Below are 7,500 nucleotides of genomic sequence, written 5' to 3'. Positions count from 1 at the left end.
TGGCAAAAATTAACATGATGTACTTAGTTATAACAAATATTAATTGCTCCGCTGATTGCTCTCCTATATGCGCTAAGCAACTCTCCTATAGTGGAACAGCACGAGTGCTCACCGCTGTGCCTGTGATGCGTATACCTATCATATTAGAACGCATAATTACAAGAAACTTTGCTGAGATCGTATCAAGATATCATCAGACGTCACTCGACATTATTAATGCAATATTAGACATGACAAGACATTATTATAATTCACATGTTTTTATAAGTGTAGCTGTACGCGAAGCGTAGACACATTGACATTTGGATTTTACATTTGCAGTTATATGAGTTGCTCACCGTAAATATGAGAGGGAATTAGTGGAGCAAGTACGCGTTATTATTCATTATTTATTATGATGTTATTATTTTTTCATTCTTTTTAGCGATTTGTCTGCCAGTGACTGCGCGCGGATAAACTCAAATCTTGCTCAGCGGTTACTTAGATGAACAATCTTACTTAGATGAGCCAACGAAAATTGTCGAGATTTTCTTTGGTTTCTTAAAAAAACATTATTTGACTAATAACGTTAAGTACGGAGCAATCTATCTTAAAATGCGATAGAAACAACATTGGGCTGCTCATAGGTTATATGCGGGTTATAGTCAATAGAGACCTGTAGCTACGCAACGAAGCACCCTGGTCATTCTCAGTCGCTAAATAAGTAAGGATAGAATGGGGCGTAAAAAGGCCGTACATGTGTAACGTTGAGCCTGAAAGCGAGCTATTTCCCATTATTGCTAATTTCTTGCCTGTTGTGACGCGTGACCCCTTTTCTAATTCTTCAACGAGATTATCTTTTTCGTATCTTTTTACGGTTCCTACCCCAGATCCTGGTCTTTGTAAGAAAATAGAGACTTATTTACTGAGAACCAAAAAACGGTCCGCGTATTTGCAAGGGAAAGGGGTCAGCCTACTTACATATACAGCCTACACTACATACTTATATACAGTGAACTGTTATTTGCGGAACCCCCATCAGGACCTCTTTATTAGTTGATAGTGCGACGGTGCTGGTGGTGCGTTTGACTGCTTGTGTTGCGGGAATGCGCACATCAGAAATTCATCGTAACACGAAGGAAACATTTGTCTCCCAACAATAATAGGCTACGTGTATTGCAATTTTGGGGTAATTGTTTGCAAAAGCACGCAAAACATTTGTCGCCACACAACTGTCGCTGAGATCCACCCTGTCTTGACACTCGAGACAAATGCTTTGTCTCAAGGTCAGAGAGTCGCCTGCGTGCGTTGCGCGCAGACCAAAACAAAAGAACATTTTTTGTCTCATTGCTCAAACAGTGTGCACAATGCGTTAAATCTATGCTAAATTCCCCTGCATTGTATGGTACTGAATTTACTTATCCTCCTGGCGTGAGGAACATGTAACTGTAACCAATTTTTGGTTTATTTATTCTATTTAGTTGTTGGCTAGAAGATAGCGGGTACGACTACGACTTCATTTTCATGGTCCCTATGCTAATCGTTCTCGTGGTACGTATATACATATTCTTATTCATGTCAGTTATAATAATTTAGCTAGCCGAATGCATGGTGTTCCCCCAAACTGATGAAAATTGTTAATGAATTCAACCCAAAGTTTGAATCAAATGTGCCAAAAACCATCAAGTTGTTTGTGGTTAGCAGTCGGTATTCTTCAATTCGCTTTCATCTCGTTTAATAAACTCTATACCTCGTCACGCAGTCTTTGTAAACGAATCCACCAGGCAAATCCCACAGACAAACGCAGATGTTGTTGTCGTTACTATCAGCTAATTCCCCACGTGAATCTGCATTTGCCGCGCAATCAATTTTTTGCAAAAATCTCACGTGTGGAAAGTTACATCAACGACAACTAACATCAGCAGAAACCTAGCACCTCGCGCGCGTGCGTGCTATATGATCCCTAACATCTCCGTCATGCTGTCTAACTATTACAAAACTTAGCTAGGTCATATGGTCACGATTGGATTCTGATCGTCAAAACGAACAACTGAATTTTTCTTTGCCAAAGAAAGATATCTTTCCGCATTGTAGTCATGGTAGTAGATAATACATTTTGCCTGGGAGGGAAAACCCACTTACTGGCCATGCTATGGATAGGTGACCGTGGGTAATTCGCCATTGACCATGTAACAGTATCTATATTTATCTGGGAGTAAAGCCTCTATTGCCCTTACCGGGTATATAACTTCTCTATCGTAAGCTGCTTACAACGACGCCACGGTTGGCGAGCACAACACCATTACGTATACGTAATGGTGTTGTGCGCGCCAACCGTGGCGTCGTTGTAAGCAGCTTACGATAGAGAAGCTATATACGATCAGGGGTGAATAATGCCAAATTGTCAATTTGTCAAATTGACTTACAAAACAAGATGTGAGTGTGATGCTCACTTGAAGCCGATCGGCCTGGCGGCCATCTTTTCAAAACGTTCCTTAAAATGCGACTCATAAATGTGTTTAAAATCAGTTTTTAATACGTTTTAGTTTAGGCCATTTAACGACGGCAATTTCCATAATAAAAAATTGTTTTCTAATGATTTGTCTCGCACCTTGGTATACTGATGCATATTAATGCATAGATTTTTTACGTAGATAAACATCGTATTCCTGTGTGTTATCATGTATGTTCTCATGACGAGAATACGAGCCACAACAATTGAGACGAAACAGTACAGGTAATAGCTGTTCATTTATTATTAGCATTATATATCTACCTATTAGGGGTAATTTTATTTATTTATAAATCCAAGTATGTTAAACCCATTGGCTTGACACAGCCAGTCAGGCTGGTCGACGAGATTGTTGTTAAGGTAGGGTTCGGCCGTGATGCTGTTGCTGTGTTAATAGGCCTATACTTGCAATTATAATCAACTTAAATTACTTTTCTTGAAATTCGATTAACTTATTCTACAAAACACCATATGCATATCTAATCTTAAGAGAGTTCATATATATATAATATATATATATATATATATATATATATATATATATATATACATATGTGTGTGTGTGCGTGCGTGCGTGCGTGCGTGCGTGCGTGCGTGCTTGCGTGCTTGCTTGCTTGCTTGCTTGCTTCCTTGCTTGCGTGCGTGCTTGCTTTCGTGTGAGCGTGCGAGCCTAACTTAATTTTAGCCTAGATATAGTGAAACATACTACAGTCACTTATATTAGCGGATTACCGAGTTATCTGCCTGTTAACTCAGTAGCAATAGATATCACATGCTACTGATATCAATATTGCCAGGCGGCGCGTTCGGTATCGACCTCTCTTGACGTCACTCAATGTAATGGGCGCCATGTTCGCGACCGTTCATCTGTCATGAGTGAATCTGTGAAAACTGACCGTGTATTTCTACTTGCAGGCGAGTTGCGAGAGGTCTTCTGTTCTTGATGCCGCTGCTCGGGTTAACGCACATCCTAGTATTGGTGGAGCCGGCGCAGATGGGCGTCTGTAGATTGGTCGTGAACATCATAAATTCCGTGTTGGTGTCCACGCAGGTAGCTATATTGTACCTCCACGTAATTTACGAAACCATGTATCGAGTCGATATTATGAAACGCATGCGCGAGTAAATACAATATCAGGAAAACAAGTTGTGCGCGCAAAGTTTACAAGGCTTAGCAATTAAGTTAATACTACGTATACATTTTAAAGTTCGACAACGACATCGGACTATGTTATACTAGATTGTAAGCGACAAGTAAGACGTAATTGGTCTGATCACAAAAACAAGAAAATTTCGAATGAATTTTGTGGGTTCGCGTAAATACATCTAACCCGCATCGCGATCACAATAGTGAATATTAGACGATGATGCAAGAAAATATAATGTTGTGTAATAAAATAAAGTGTAATATAAGCTAAATTCCGGCAGGCCGCTCGGGTTAGTGTAGGGTAAAGGTGCATGATGAGTGAACAGCGGGGAAAGTTAAACCTGTTTATCTATGTATCGTGGTTTGTTTTGCTGCGGTGAAGGTGCTGCGGTAATTCTGACTCACTAGTAAGTGCCGGAGTAATGAGCTCGGAAATTAATGATATATGAGCAAAGGTGAATAGGGTGGAAACTATGCAACTACATACATCGCAGACAATCATGTCCCTTAGGAGTAGCTGTTGTGAGGGTAAATTCCCGTGGTTGATTGAATGCGAATGCCGCGAGCATGACTTGGTCTCGTAGCACCTATTACACATTAGAGCAGCAGCGTGAGATGATTCTGCCCCGGTAAGAATAATGATTGGCGTTCACCTACTCTCATCCGCTAGCCTAATCCGTATTTGAAAACACTAATGTAGATTCCGATTATTATTCGCCAAACAAACTGATCTATTAAAATAACAATGATTCGCAGACTACGAATCATAATAGCTCGAATTAATTTTTGCTAATATATTGTTTTTAATGTGATAATTTTGTATTCGTTTTTACTTTATTAATTTCTGATTTAATACCGTTTCTAACGCTCTTGATTTATTAATTTAGGGTCTCACGATCTCGCTGTTCTTCTGCATCGGAAATCACGAGGTGAGAGACTTCTCAGCGCAGACAAAACTCAGACACTTACGCGCACGCACGCTAATACTTGTATCAAACACCTACCCGCACGCACGCTAATACATGTATCAGACACTTACGCACACGTACACTAATATCAGATACGTATGCGCACGTTTGCTAATGTCAGACACTTACGCGCACGCACGCTAATACATGTATCAGACACTTACGCCCACGTACGCTAATATCAGATACTTACGCGCACGTACGCTAATGTCAGACACTTACGCGCACGTACGCTAATATGAGACACTTACGCGCACGTACGCCAATATGAGATACTTACGCGCACGTACGCTAATATGAGACACCTACCCGCACGTATGCTAATGTCAGACACTTACGCGCACGTACGCTAATGCCACGCCGACCGCCTCATAGCTGACATCGACTCCAATCTATCCTATAGCTAGAACCGAAAGTAACGTTTTAAATAACACACCATAGGTGAGAACGCATCTGCGACACAAACTGCGACAGTGGCGCCATCGACGCGGCATCAACTTCGACACGCGGACGCGTTTGACGCACGTGTCTGCGCGCTCGTCGCTAAGCCACACGAGCCACGGCGGATCGAAGATGTCACAGACGTCTACATTTCAGCCACCCGATTACGCAGCAGGCCTACATACCGATGTTCTGGTCAGACACGGCGAGTAATTCTCTTTGCAATTAGTGTATTGATTACGGTGAGGGAGATATGCTAGGTGATGCAATGAGGATATAGGCGATTCTGGCACATCGTAAGACGTTATAGTAATGTGTGCTGGCAATGTTTCGCCTGGGAGCTGCTGGCATGCGCCTAACGATAATGCAAATTTACGGGTTTCAGAGGAATTTCTGCTTCACATTACTGCTGCAGCGTTATTGGTTGCTATTGGTGGAAGACGCGAACATAACGCTGCTGGCGTAGTATCTGGCTTGTTCCGTGGTTTATATTTACAATATATATATATATACATACATATCGGGAGAGAGTGAAAATGTGAAATTAAAGTTTGCATCTTCTAAAGTCTTAAGTGTGCCCAATTTCAAGTGCTTTGTGTTCAATGTCAAGTGTCAAGTGCAAGGTTAAGTGTTGAGTGTTGAATGTTGAGTTTAAGTTAAGTACCAAGCGTCAAAGGTTCGTCGTTTCAATCGTTGCGGTGAATATTGCGTGACCTTCATCATATGGATAGAATAACTCGCATCTTACGCGCTCCGTTTCGCATAGGTTATGTGTTTACTCGCTCATATGGCACAATGACCTATCCGTAGTTAACATCGCACCCGCCAATCTATCTCCGCGCTACTGATGCTTTAAATACTCGAGTATAATGGGGATCTCCACGCAGTGACACCCACTGTATCTCTCCCTGCAAATGCTGCGTATGTATATAACTAACTATTCGTCAAGAGAAGATAGTGTGGCCAGTCGAAAATCGTTAGCTGCGTCAAAGTTATGATCATCTCTGGTCAGAAGCAACTATTTTGCGAAGAAGTAACTAGTGAGGATTACCGTCAATGGGCGTCAATCTGATCGCATCAAGAGTGAATAATAATAGACTATTTAGATCTAGTATTATTCACTCCTGATCGCATAATGTTGTACTGGCTATTACCGCAGCCACCGAGCCGGCGAGCCGTTAAATTACACATAAGCAAAGGGCTTTCTGTACTCTTGATATACGTATGTGCGTACGTGCGTACGTGCGTATACGTGCGTGCAGACTTGGTCCGGCGGGCGGGCGTGTGTGCGGGCGGGCGTGCGTGCGTGCAGGCTTGGACGTGCGTGCGTGCGTGTGTGCGGGCGTGCTTGCGTGCGTGCAGGCTTGGACGTGCGTGCGTGCGTGCAGGCGGGCGTGTGTGCGGGCGTGCGTTAGTGCGTGTATGTTTGGACGTGCGTGCGTGCGTACGTGCGTGCGTGCGTGCGTGCAGGCGGGCGTGCGTGCGTGCGTGCGTGCGTGCGTACGTACGTACGTACGTGCGTGCAGGCGGGCGTACGTGCGTGCGTGCGTGCGTGCGTGCGTTCGTGCAAGCGTGCGGGGCGTGCGTGCGTGCAGGCTTGGACGTGCGTGCGTGCGTGCAGGCGGGCGTGCATGCGTGCGTGCATGCGGGCGTGCATGCGGGCGTGCGTACGTGCGTGCGTACGTGCGTTCGTGCGTGCAAGCGTGCGTGCAAGCGTGCGTGCAGGCGGGCGGGCGTGCGTGCGTGCGTGCAAGCGTGCTCGGTAATTTTCCGTATCGTACTAACACGTCAAGTGATTCACTCGTGATTCAATTAATTCCATCTCCAAGGCTTTCGAAATGCGCTTACACACACACACACAACACCCCCCCCCACCCCACACACACACATGTGTGTGTGTGTGTGTGTGTGTGTGTGTGTGTGTGTGTGTGTGTGTGTGTGTGTGTGGGTGTGTGGGTGTGTGTGTGTGTGTGTGTGTGTGTGTGTGTGTGTATGTGTGTGTGTGTGTATGTGTGTGCGGGGGGGGGTGGAGTGGTAGGAGCTAGTTGTTTGCTGAAATGCGCATAATATATCAATAGCCGGTTATTTTCGCGGCTTTGTCTGGAACGAGGCGCGGGCAGCGAGATGCGAGCACGACACGCAACACGGGTGCAAACATGGCAGATGAGAGGGGAGGAGAGGGAGGAGGTAGAGAGATAGAGGATAAAGAGAGAGAGAGAAGAGAGTGCGGTGCGCGCGAGAGATAGTGAGCGAGCAAAGGAGAGAGAGGGGGAGAGGAGGGAAAAAGAGTGAGAGAGAGATAGAAAGAAAGAGAGAGAGAGAGAGTAAGAAAGAAGGAAAGAAAGAAAAAGAGTGAGAGTGAGAAAGAAAGAAAGAAAGAAAGAGAGAGAGAGAGAGAGAGAGAGAGAGAAAGAAAGAAAGAGAAGGAGAGAGAAACACAGAGAGAGAGGGCG

This window comes from Priapulus caudatus, unplaced genomic scaffold (genome assembly GCF_000485595.1).
Source record: "Priapulus caudatus unplaced genomic scaffold, Priapulus_caudatus-5.0.1 Scaffold297, whole genome shotgun sequence".
NCBI lineage: Eukaryota > Metazoa > Priapulida > Priapulimorpha > Priapulimorphida > Priapulidae > Priapulus > Priapulus caudatus.
The sequence above is the reverse complement of the archived record's forward strand: the minus strand, read 5'-3'. Positions refer to the sequence as shown.